The 13,555-nt window shown below is 38.8% G+C and overlaps 1 pseudogene across 1 annotated transcript; it reads right to left on the bottom strand.

Annotated features, from left to right (window-relative positions):
- Positions 1 to 544: 544 nt before the first annotated feature.
- On the bottom strand, positions 545 to 5,404 carry LOC103343163 (putative laccase-9; annotated as a pseudogene). The gene is made up of 7 exons (XR_016127629.1): positions 5,312 to 5,404; positions 4,973 to 5,124; positions 4,095 to 4,339; positions 2,847 to 2,972; positions 1,493 to 2,082; positions 963 to 1,318; positions 545 to 873 (listed from the first exon to the last, which is right to left on the bottom strand). The product of XR_016127629.1 is annotated as a putative laccase-9 (transcript).
- Between the last annotated feature and the right edge of the window lie 8,151 nt (positions 5,405 to 13,555).

The raw sequence follows: 13,555 nt of genomic DNA, 5'->3' as shown, positions 1-13,555 counted from the left end.
GATGACGGTGAATTCCCGTCATCTATGGCCCTTTTTGTAGTAGTGAGTTGCTTCCTAGTTTAATCTTAGAAAATCCAAACTTCAATGGGTTGCTTTTGACATAGGGGATTGCATAGTTTGTTGATATATGACTCCCAATTTTAGTAGTTTCTTGGTTAACGTCTGTGTGTGTTTATGCTTCATGTTAATCTGTTGCATACACATGCCTCACTTTAGTTATTGCTAGCACTGGGGATGCATAGCTTCCTAGATCATTCTGAGTGCCTAGGATTTGACTGAGATGAGATGCGTGTTATGATGAATCTGAACATGTGTTTGCTGATTGATTCTTTATTGGCTGTAAATTTGATTGTTAGTCTGTTTTTAGCTTTATGTGGCATCGTTCAATGTCCGTAGGATATTCAGTGTAGCAGAATAATAAAGTGCTTTGTCTTGTTGAAAAGGTGTCACCTACTACCAAGTTTCAATTGATAAATTTTGTTGGAGGTGTGTGTTGTGGCGGAAATACAAAATTCGAAATTTAATTAAGATTTGAGTAAGGAGAAAAAGATGCATAAGATATATATTAATTTTTTTCAACTTGTTTCCAATTTTCCTTCAAAGGAAGCAAATCCACAAGCAAAAAGATGTGAAGTAGACAAAATAAAATAGCAACAAACTTGGATGATACAATTATTCAAGTCTCAATGTAAATATATAAATTGAGATTGATGGAGAGAGTAAATTTCTAAATTTAAGAGTGGGAACAAGGAGGCATATAAGCAGGTGGTCCACGAATCGTGCTTTCACTGGTATTTCCATTCCTCACAATGAGCACAGTGTCCATTCCCCAGCTGGCATGCCTTTCCAAGTGACAGTGCATAAACCATACTCCTGAAAATCATTATCAAATAATTCATTTCATTAGGCTTTATGGTTGCTCCTTAATTAATTTAATGTGCATTTGATATTAAGAGACTTACCAGGATTATCAGCTACAAATCTGATGGCTGCCCATCCTTTCTTTGGAACTCCAATGGTGTTTACTTCTGGTGGATCAACCAAATTGTAGGTTGTAGGCGACGTCGTACTGTTGAAATTCCCAGAACCAGTTCCAACCAAATAGAAGCTGAAACCATGGAGATGCAATGGATGGTTCATAGATGCAATGATGTCGGTCCCTTGGAAGACTATCTCAACTCCTTCACCGTAGTTGATCATCCTCACCCTCGTCCCAAAGCTTGGATATAGTGTGTTGTTTGCGACGTCTCCCGTGAAGTTATAAAAATAAGGTGGTATGTTTGGGAAATTAGTTGAGTACACTCCATTGGTATTTCCCCTGCACGTAAGCAATAAGTTGGGAAACCTTATATATATACACGGAAACTTCTTGAACTATAATACTATAATTTTATAGCATGTACTGTTTGATGCAAAAAAACATGCAAATATGCATATACAAACAATAAATAGAGTCTCAACATAATTTGTGGAAGAAAAACATGATAGGTACCCATAATATGCTTGCAGTATACTATTAGATGGAGTCTGAAAACTGATGTTGTTTAAGCTTGCAGAAAGCGCATTTCCATCTGGCCCAGCACAAGAAGAATCTGCACAAATCCTTTTATTTATTGAAACAGCGATGTACATCGTCGTTGAGATGTTTAAGGGGACACTAATAGGGTGGTCTTCGCCTGCCAAGGCCCTCACTTGCTTAGTGAAGTTTTCAGCAGCTGTGTCGTCATCGTGATCTGGAAGAGTCGGAAAGGGAGTGGTTGAGGGGGTGCAGTAGTTGCCGTTGTATTCAAGAATTGCAGTGGTGATGCCATTGTGGAATTTAACATGCCCGTCAACAAAAGAAGTAGAAGCAATGTAATAGTGGCTGGGAGTCTGGTTTGCAGTGACTAAAATGTCCATGGTTTGGCCTGGAGTTATCATGATGTGAAGGGGTGGTTATAGGTTTTATGTATGCAGCATCTTGAGCTACCACTATCAGGTTGTGGCCGGCGATGGCGAAAAACTGTTCTTCGTTCATCACCGCGTTGATTACACGGAGAAGATAGGTCTTGCCAAAATCAACCAACCAACGATATGTTGTTTCTGCACCATTAAAACAATTAATTATTATTACAGAGTTTGTATAAAAACCTTTTCTGAACTTTAGTTACCGAACAAAACTGATGCAGCAAATTAATGATGTGAAAGTATGCTAGTTGGTAGAAATAAACGGTGTTCATAGTGAATCAAACACTACATCTAGAGTAGAGGAAATGTTTGTATATTTTACGCGATATTTTCCTCTATTACTTCTTGATTTTGGATGAAATAATAATGTATGTGTCTTCGTAAAATAATTGCCTATAGACTTCAATGATAATAATAAAATAATAAAATTTAAAAAGCACCGAAGCATGACTACATCACTTGGTTTATTGGCATTCAGCGTTCAAATTGTAAGAGGAAATTATGAGTTCAAATCTCAATGGACGACATGTACTAAATAAAATAGCATGCAATTATTTTTTTTATGAAGAAGCAAAATAGTGATTTTCAATCATTTTCTTGAAGTTTTAAATATTTTATATATATATATATATAATCATTTAGCAATTTAAGTTCAAATTTGAGACATTTTATAACATTTGGGAAGATAAATATCACTAAATTAAGAGCTAGTTTTAAATTGATTACTACGTGTTGCTAAATAATCACCACAAGTCAGAAAAGATCCTTTGCATGTTATATTCCCAAAAGTCTTCTTCCTTAATGTCAACTCCAGTTAGAAATTCATCCCATTGCTTTCTCACTTATAATGGGATTAGATTATTAAAATAGATTAGATTTGGATCTTCGATTATAATTACCGTTAGAGCAACTATACAAATCTCCGGGCTGTCCATTGATTGTGAAGGCATCTGAAATGTTTGGTTCGCCACGTGTTGCAAGGGCATCTTCAATAATTTCCATAACATCTCCCTTGAACCAGGATCCTGCAGCAACCAGATCAAAAAGGAATATAATTATTAAGATCCAATGGCGCAGCAGTCCCATGTAAATTTTTTGTGTTTTTACTTCAAACTTCAAACTTATATTCAATGGGTAGAGTAGTCCAACTCCTTATACATTTGCAAGGTCTTTTAATTTTTCAATGTGGGATATTTTTATCTTCACATTCTGATAGGCAAACGTAATATGTGGACAACATATATTGGGTGACATGGAGCACGTGTTGTCATTGGGTTTTCACATGTGGGCAAACCATGCATTGATACCATGAAAGAAGTTGACGTTCCACCCCAAAACCAATTAGCAATGAGTGGAGTAGCCCAACACGTTATAAGCCCTTACAAGGTTTTCTAACTAATTTTCAATGTAAGACATTTTCACCTTTACGTTCTCACTATTATGACATGGCCTGCAGTCGTTGTAAATAGTGCTTTTTTTTTTTTGGTCAAATTTTGGAAGAGGATGGGTGGGGGAATGTGCTATTGGAGTTCGAGCATGCGACCATTGATTTGCAAGTAATACTCTTACCATTGAGCTATGGATTCGTTGGCTAGTTCTTGTAACATATAGTTTGTTGATGCTCTTTTTCGGAGCGGGTCAACTTAGAGAAAAAGGGGTTTGCCTTCAGCAGGGAAAGGGTCTGGGCCTTCAATAAAGGCTAGCCTGCAGAAGACAAAAATATGGGAAGCGTCGTTAAGCTCCGGGCACCGTGTGGTGCCGGCCGAAGGCTCTCCGATGCTTAAGTCAGCTAAGAAGGGTAACTTTTGCAGAGTAATAGTAAAAGGCAGAAAAGTAGTTACACTTTTTACTAGGGTATTGTGCCCTCTTTATAAGGAAGTGAAAGTGGGAGGTTCGTGTAGATTTCCGATGTGGGACTTTGTGCAAGTCGCCGCGGTGGTGACACGTGTCATGAGAATTAGGTTTAGCAGTTTGTGAGCTTTGGCAGTTGGGAGTTTCGGCAGGTGCTTGGCACCTCGGAAGAGTGTCTTCTTTCGGCAGGAGAGAATGCGTGTCTGTCTTGGTGTTTAGTTGTTTTGAGGCTGGAGATGCTCGGTTGATTATGGTGTAAACACAGTTAAATAACCAAAACATATAAATCGAACTACCTAGAATTAGTGTTTCTTGTGCATCTGGCGTTGCAAATGGATAAGTGGTGTTGGCAGCCGGTAGAATAATGATGGCACCGTAGACAGTGGCGCGTGACCAATCACTATGAGCATGCCACCATAAAGTTCCTTCCTCAGTCGAGAAGATAATCTCGTACGTAAAGTTTGTTCCTGCTGGAATAGGGCACTGAGTTATGTTCTCAGGTCCATCTGACCATGGATTTCTTGGTTGCTTCACACCATGCCTGTAAATATTAAACAAGATAGAAGGGTTTGTCTTTTCTTTTCATGGTTTTACATTATGAAGCAATGAAAACAAAATGGAAGGTTTTATTTTTGTGTTTATTAAAGAAAAGATTAAAAAGCCAGAGGAAAGTTGCATTCAGGATACACAAGAAAAGATACAACATGGAGCTTCCTCTCGCCTTGTTTGTTTGTTTTTTTCCAGATGTTATTCACAAACTTTCACGCCATGCACTCAAACGTTACTATTTTATTCTCTCTATCTCTCTCTCCCTCTCTCTCTCTCTCTCCCCTGAAGATATGAATATTCCAAGTGGAGACTTTGTCTCAATCCATATATCCAAACGCATCTAGCCTAGCCAACAACGATCCATAATTTTTCACCAAAGTTCAAATTCTTTTTTCCTTCTTTTTTGGTCAGTATCTTTCAAAGTTTATTTTCAAACTGGTCAATGTCAGAAATAATAAAATAAAATAAAATAAAATAAAAAATCCGGCACTGCTAACCTCGATGGGTTTTATCCCTACTCCTCAACGGTTTTTAATCGTCATCTATTAGCTTTTCTCTTAGTAGTGAGCCAAAAAAACATTCTGATCTAGAGCTAGGCTAATGGGGCAGCCAGCTAGGTTGTTACCAATGAATTGTGAGACCGTACAATCCTTGGTTGTGGACATTGACAAAAGCAGTATCTCCTTTCTGAACAGTGATGGTCGGCCCCGGCAAACTGCCATTCACAGTTAGGATGCTCTTTGTGCTGCAAAGCCTTGTGAAATTTGTTTCTTTTAGCTGCAAAATATCACAAAACGAACACCAACATTTTATTACACAATTCTACTGAAATTCTCATAAAAAATCTAAGCACATTATTCACTAAAAAAACAAAAGGAAATGAAAGATTCGAGGCAAAGAAACCGACGGTGATGAGCATGCAAGGGTTATCAAATGGTATTAGTGTAATGTAGCAAGCACTTACAACAAAATCATAAAAATGGGTAGCGCCATCAGCCTTGCAAATCCCACCCAGGAACATAAACCCTAGAAAAGCTAAAACCCAACTCCTTTGGTTAAAATCTGTTAATGTATGGTTTTTACTATTTTCTTTTGGCTTCCCTTGACAACTTTGTAATAGGATGTGTAATGTAATTTATCAAGCTCAAGTCTAGATTAGGGAAAACTTTTATTGGTGCTCTTCTCTAATCTCTGCTCTATGGTGGCTCAAGCAATTTGACAAAGGTATTGAGCATTGCATATCATTACATTAAACAGTCTTCATAAAATGATGACTAGTCATCCGTTTCTCAGATGACTAGTCATCCTTGTTTCCAGCTGGATAACAAACTGTTTTGTCCTATTCTTCTTTCTCTCTCTCTGCTGCCAAGTGGGTTTCCTGACCTAACGATTTTGTGGGTCTGTATAGCCCACGAGATTTCTCATTTGGAGTGGTCTCTTTTCGGGTGGAAGTTTTGGAAAGTTTGGCTTGCCTTCTTTCGCTTCTCCTTCCACGAGAGAACCATGATTTCATCTATGAGTTTTTCCAATTGATTTCTTTTTGAAAAACTGCATTTGAAACACAAATCTGCATCTAGCTATTTGAATCATTCTATCATTTATATCTAGGTCGGATTCAAGATTGATTTCTTCAAGAGTATGGTTTCTTGAAGAAATTGGTCTTTCTCCTTTGAATCCAAATTGGTTTCGGTTTGTGTTGGAGCTTGCAAGCTAGTGCCATGGAATGAACGAGCAATGGAGAAGGAGCTGCCATTGCCATGAAGGACTGAGCTTCAAGCTTTGCTAAGTTGGAGAAGAAGATTGCACAAAGGAGGTATTGCTCATATTCCTAAATAGACCTAGGTGCTTCTTGAGCTTGGTTGTGTTTCCTTTGTAAGAATCTTTTCTACTTAGTGGATTGCTGGTCGGTTGATGACTCCGCTTTTCCCAATGGTGGGTTTCTGGGTGAACAAAATTTGTTTTGCATATCTGTAATTTTTCTGGGTTTGTGTTCTTGGTGGTTGACTAGTCATCTGTATCTGCTGTTTGATGATTACATGATAATGATGATTTCACACACTTTCACCATAGTTGTTGCTAGCACAGGGGATGCCTAGATTGACGGGTCCTTCTGAGTGCCTAGGTTGTCACTAGTAATCTTCTAGGACTGCAGGTACATTGTGGCATGCTCTGTGCATTCTATTGGTTGCGATTGTTTCTTGACTAGTAGTTGACTAGTCATATGCGTATTTGGTCTAGGTTTAAAGTGTGTGAAGCTTGCTGTGTTGTTGTGTCTTGTTTGTGTGATTAAGTTTACCCCTTGTCACCTAAGTACCATTTTCAATTGGTATCAGAGCTTCAGCTCTTAACAAAAATAGAGAGATCCTAGGATTTGTTTTGGTGTTTAGGTGTGCTCACTATGGAAAGGGATCGAGTTGCTGGATCTTGCAACTCCCCTCCCTATTTTGACGGCAATAACTATGCTGCATGGAGAGAAAAATTTGAGATATTCCTTGATGCTCTTGATGAGTATGCAAGTGGATATCTCACAAAAGAGTGGGCTGCTCCAGTCAAGACTGTTGAGGGTGAGCTTGTGTCCAAGCCTAGGTCAGAATGGACTGAAGCTGAGGTGTTTGCTGCATATTCGAACAAGAAGGCCAGAAATGCCTTAGTTACAGCTTTGTCTAGCACACAATTTGCACATATACAACACATCCCTAACGCTAAACAAGCTTGGGATAAACTAAGGGTAGTTCATGAAGGGGATGACCAAGTTAGAACCCTAAAACTTCAGATGGTGCTTGCACAATTTGAAGAACTTAGGATGTCTGAATCTGAGTCTATTTCTGAGTTCTATGGAAGAGTTGAGATGATCACAAATGAAGCCATGAGTCTAGGTCAACCCATTGAAGAGCTTCTTGTTGTTCAGAAAATTCTTCGTGTTCTACCATCTAGGTTTAGAGCAAAGAAAACCGCAATCATGGAGGTCCAAAATTTAAATGAAATTAAGCTTGGCAAGCTTGTAGGAAAATTGAAAACCTATGAGATGGAATTGAATATGGAAGAAAATGACTCCAAAAAATCAAAAAATGTTGCACTTCAAGGAGTGCATGTTTCCTCTCCGAAAGGTGGTGATAAATCCTCAGGTTTTGAGGATGAGATGGCCTTGTTTGTCAAAAAATTTAGGAGAATTCTTAAGGATAAGGGAAAGTTTGCTAGAGAGGGCAGCTCTGGTAGTGAGAAAAATTTTAGACCATCAACTGATCGGTTTAATGAGAGGAATAAGGATGTCAAACCTTTCACGAAAGATTTTAGAAAATCTGTCAAGTGCTTCACATGTGGAGGCATAGGACACTATGCTGCTGACTGTGCAAACAATCAGAAAAAATACTCAAAAGGAAAGGACAAGGCCATGAAAGTGAGCTGGAGTGAGAGTGAAATTGAAGGCTCTCAAGATGATTCATCTTCCTCTGATGATGATGACCAACATGTTGCCTTTGTTGCCTCTGTACAGCCCATGTCTGATGAATCTGATTCTGAGTCAGATGACCTGTCATACGAGTCATTAGGAAGAAAATATGATTGTTTGTTTAAAGAGACCCTGTCCTTGAAAGAAGAGAGCCTCAAACTTGAGGCAAATAAACAAGATCTTCAACATGAAATTCTCATCTTAAAAGAAACCAAAAAGGAGTTGAGTGACAAATTTGAGTCTCTAGAAAAAGAAATTGATGCTCTTGTGTCAATTAGGAGTAACCTCGAGAACCAAGTTAATGTGCTCAAGGAAAGTAACATTGGTTTCCAGAACTCAAACAAACAGCTCCTAGGTGAATTGAATGAAGCAAATAGGAAGATTATATCTATGACCATTGGTGCATCAAAAATTGACAAAATGTTGAATATGGGAAAACTTCATGGGGACAAAGGTGGTCTTGGATTTAATCACTTTGGTTCTAGTTTGTCTAGTTCTACCACTAAGTTTGTCAAATCCGAAAATCCAGTCACGATTCCTCTTGATGTTCAGCAGGTTGTCAAGAAACCTAAGTTTGTTCCAACTTGTCACAGGTGTGGGTTGACTGGTCATATTCGACCAGTCTGTCATATGTATAGCAAAGATAAGACCAGAAAATTGTCTCAAAAATCTAAAAGGAATCCCAGATCTTTGCAAGATCAAGTTGATCATTTGCTGAATGAGGTCACTAAGATAGCCAAACTTGTCTCCCTCAAAATGAGTTCTCCTATTGTGCCTAAGTCTACTTGGATTGCAAGAGGTCATACAAAATCTCTTGTTGTGCTAAATGCTTTTGCTGCTTCAAATATCAACTCTTGGTATTTTGATAGTGGTTGTTCCAAACATATGTCTGGAGATAAAAATGTTTTCTCATCTCTCAGCCCCTTTGATGGAGGCACTGTGACTTTTGGTGGAGGTCATAGATCTCAAGTTGTTGGAAAAGGTACTGTTTGTATCCCTGGTCTGCCCGAGCTTAAGAATGTTAGATTTGTTGAGGGTCTCACATCCAATCTCATTAGTGTGAGTCAGCTGTGTGATGATGGAATAGTAGAAGTCAGATTCTCCAAGCATGGCTGCAAAATCATTGGAAAAGGTGGAAATGAGATTGTGAGCGTGGCAAGGTCTAGGGACAATTGCTTCTGCATTGATGGTGTCAACGATGCAAAAGAAATTGTTTGCAACAAGGTTGTAAATGAAACAAGTATTTTGTGGCATCAAAGGCTTGGACATGTTAATTTTAGAGACTTACATAAATTGTCCAGGAGAGAGCTAGTAAGTGGCTTACCAAAGCTGGAAAAATCTGATGAGCATGTTTGTGAAGGATGTCAATTAGGCAAACAAGTCAGAGTGTCACACAAAAAGGTCAAACACATTCAAACAAATGTAATTCTAGAACTTGTTCACATGGATCTTGTTGGTCCTATTCAAACCGTGTCCCTTGGTGGAAAGAAATATATTCTTGTCATGGTGGATGATTTCTCTAGGTTTACTTGGGTCTCATTTCTACGTGAGAAATCTGAAACTTTTCAAAGGTTTAAGTCTGTTTGTCATCTTTTGCAAAAAGAGAAGATGACCAGTCATCTGCCTCTTGTTAGAATTAGAACAGACCATGGCTCAATTCGAGAATTCTCGTTTCTGAAATTTTGCGAAGAGATGGGAATTAAACATGAGTTCTCTGCACCTATTACACCCCAGCAAAATGGTGTTGTGGAGAGAAAGAATAGAGTGCTTGTAGAGATGGCAAGGGTGATGCTAAATAGCAAAAATCTTGCTAAACACTTTTGGGCTGAAGCTGTCAATACAGCTTGTTACATCTCAAACAGGGTATTTGTGAGGTCTGGTACCAAACAAACTCCCTATGAGATTTGGAAAGGAAAGAAGCCTAATGTGTCATATTTTAAGGTCTTTGGTAGCACATGCTATATTTTGAGAGATAGGGAGCATCTTGCTAAGTTTGATTCTAAGTGTGATAAGGGAATCTTTCTAGGGTATTCCACTTCTAGCCGAGCCTATAGAGTGTACAATTGTAGGTCCAGAACCATCATTGAATCCATAAATGTCACTATTGATGATTTTGCTGCCTCTATAGAGATGGCATTAGATGAGGATGGTCTTTTTCCTCCTCCTCCACTTGTGCAAGAATCTCCAGGTCTGGATCTTGTGGTTGACCTGTCAACTTTTGAAAATTCTGTCCCGGTTGACCTGTCAACCCCTTCCACTTCTAGTTCCATCCCCTCTGTCCAGGCTGACAGCTCTCATACTGATCATAGTTCTCTCACTCCATCTGCGAGTGTCATTATTGGCCCTCTTAATCAAGGAGTGAGAACTAGGAAACAACTTGCTCAAGAAATTAGCCATGTGTGTTATGTTTCCAAGGAAGAGCCTAGAAATGTGAAAGAAGCCTTGCACCATGGTGAATGGTTTCTTGCAATGCAGGAAGAATTAAATCAATTTGTGAGAAATGATGTTTGGTACCTTGTTCCAAGACCAGTCCACACAAATGTCATAGGCACTAAGTGGATTTTCAAGAATAAAACCGATGAACAAGGTAATGTGGTGAGAAATAAGGCTAGATTGGTTGCTCAAGGATACACTCAAATGGAAGGCATTGACTTTGATGAAACTTTTGCCCCTGTTGCACGTTTAGAATCAGTTAGATTGCTTCTTGCCATTGCTTGTCATTTGAAATTTAAACTTTATCAAATGGATGTCAAAACTGCCTTTTTGAATGGTGTCCTAAATGAAGAGGTCTATGTTGAGCAGCCAAAGGGTTTTGAAGATCCACATCATCCAAATGATGTGTTTCGTTTAAAAAAGGCTCTCTATGGTTTGAAACAAGCTCCTAGAGCATGGTATGAGAGGTTATCCTCTCATCTTCTAGGAAATGGGTATGTTCGAGGGTCCGTTGATAAAACATTGTTTGTGAAAAGGTTTAAAAAGGATGTCTTAATTGCTCAAGTGTATGTTGATGATATTGTGGTTGGTTCTACCTCTGATTTGCATGTTCAAGATTTTATTCATGTCATGACTAGTGAATTTGAAATGAGTCTTGTCGGTGAGCTTAATTATTTCTTAGGTCTCCAAATTAAACAGAGCCATGATGGGATCTTTGTATCCCAATCTAAATATGCAAAGAATCTTGTGACAAAATTTGGTTTGGAAGGTGCCAAATCTGCAAGAACTCCGATGAGCACTAGTGCTAAGATTCATAGAGACTTGCATGGCAAAAGTGTGGATCAAACTCTCTATAGAAGCATGATAGGAAGTCTTCTCTACTTGACTGCTAGTAGACCTGACATTTCTTTTAGTGTTGGTGTATGTGCTCGGTTTCAAAGTGACCCAAAAGAGTCTCACTTGTTTGCTGTTAAGAGAATTATAAAATATGTGAGTGGGACTAGTGAGTTTGGGTTGTGGTATACCTATGACACTTGTGTCAATCTTGTTGGGTATAGTGATGCCGATTGGGCAGGTTGTAGTGATGATAGGAAAAGCACTTCCGGGGGGGTTTTCTATGTAGGCAACAATCTTGTTGCTTGGCATAGCAAAAAACAGAATTCTGTCTCTTATCCACTCTTTGAAGCAGAGTATGTTGCTGCTGGGAGTTGTTGTACTCAACTCCTTTGGATGCGACAAATGTTGGAAGACTATGGTCTTGCTCAATCATGTTTTCTAATCTATTGTGACAACATGAGTGCCATAGATATTTCAAAAAATCCTGTTCAACACTCTAGGACTAAGCATATCGACATTCGGCACCATTTTATTAGAGATCTTGTGGAAGACAAAATTTTATCTTTGGAATTTGTTCCCTCGGAAAAACAGCTAGCAGATATACTCACCAAGGCCTTGGACTTTCAGAAACATGGAACACTGAGGCAATCCATTGGCCTTTGTTCCATTGATTGATTAGCTAGTCTGCTCCTTGTCTTCAGCACGCTCCAAACAGTTGACTAGTCATCTTGCTTGTCAGTTGCCTAGTCTAGTATGTCACTGTTCATATCACTCATCTCTGCTGGTATGCATGCTGAATGTTTTTGTGCTTTGTTTGACTTGTGCATAATCCCTTTTTCTTGTTTTTGAGCTGTTAGTTGAGACCAAAATCTTGCTATCTTGTCCTCTTGGTGAGCCATGTATCTCGGCTTCATTTTGGACTGTTCTTGTTATTCTCTCTTAGCTGGTCTCACTCTCTTAGCCAATCTATTTCAAATTTAAATAAAAACAAAAACAAAAAAAAAAAAAAAAAAAAGGGAAGTGTGACCAATGTAGTCACGGCTCTAGGAAGGTATAAGGTGTTTTGATTGAAGAATCTAGAGCAAAGAGCCGTAAAATTGGGCCATTCAAAGCACTTATGTTCGGGATGTGCAAGTACCACAAAATCAATCATCAAATATTTTGTCCATAGAGAGTGCTGATTTTTTGCTGTGAGCCCATACTATGATCATGTCTTAAGAATGCAGTGTGTACGTGTCTCTCCAAGAGAGATTAGATATCATCTCTTGTGTCCCTTGGCTCTAAACCTCCTTCTTTCCTAAATATGCCTTGTCTCTGAGCATGAATTGCATCTCATTGCGTGTCTCTCAGAGTTGATTGTCTATGTACACTGCATATGTTTTTAAACTATTCCTCTTTTTCATCTCTTTTTCTTCATGTGTTGAAGACTTGGTTTAGATTATTGTGCTAATGCCTCCTTGGTCACTTGATATATGTGCTGGTTCATGCTTATAATTTCATAATAATCAATTTAAAAAAATAAAAATAAAAAAAAATTAAAAAAAAAAAAAGAGAACCAAAATCATGTCTTTCACAGGGTCGATATTATTTGGTGTTTGTCATAATGCTGGTTTAGTTGCCTAGTCATCTATGCTTATAGTTGCCTAGTCATCTATGCTTATGGTTGCCTAGTCATCTGGATGGTTTGCCTTGCTGTTCTTTCTCATATTGCATTAGTTGACTGGTCATCATATTGTGGTTGACTAGTCATCATACTTGTGATTGTCTAGTCATCCGGCTCTGCCTGTGCAAAGTTTGCCTGGGTTGACTAGTCATCTTGCTTGTGGTTGACTAGTCATCTGATTTGTTCCCTAACCGATCGTTTTTTCATTTTTCGTTTTGTGGTTTTTTCACTTTTAGTTCGGCGGTTCTTTTTTAGGTCGGTCGTTTGCGCCTTTTTCCTTTTTAGGTTTTATTTTCCTCTTCTTCGTTCGTTTGCCTCCTATCTCTCTCTGTTCTTCAGTCTCGAAACTTCGTCTCCATTTGATTTTTCTCTCCCTCTCTCCTTGTTCGGTCTCTTCGTCCCTTCTTCCTTTTGTTTTTTCTCTTCCAATTTTCTTCCCACTGACCATGTCTTCCTCCAAGCCTCTCCACACTTACCACCGTCGCTCCAAATCAAAATCTCCTAACAGGGTGGATTTCATTCCGTCAATTCCTAGGGTTCCTCGAACCCGTTCTTCTTCCTCTGTTCCTGTTGAAGATTCCTCTTCTTTTGTGTCCTCTGAGGCTGCCTCCTTCTTTGATAAGGTTATCTCAAAGAGGAAATTCATTCCTGAGAGGACTTATCAATTTGATGCTGTTCCCTTGGCGGCTCAGGAGTCTGCAAATCAGATTTTGGAGCACTACCACCTTCAAGCCCTAAATTCTCTGTCTAGTAAGTTTAACATCCCTGTTGTTCAAGAATTTTACTCTAACTTTCCTACTGACCCTAAGGAGTCCAAGTATCAGATT

The sequence above is a fragment of the Prunus mume genome, linkage group LG6, assembly GCF_029339155.1.
Source record: "Prunus mume cultivar Tortuosa linkage group LG6, ASM2933915v1, whole genome shotgun sequence".
NCBI lineage: Eukaryota > Viridiplantae > Streptophyta > Magnoliopsida > Rosales > Rosaceae > Prunus > Prunus mume.
This window is presented reverse-complemented; position numbering and strand designations above follow the sequence as displayed.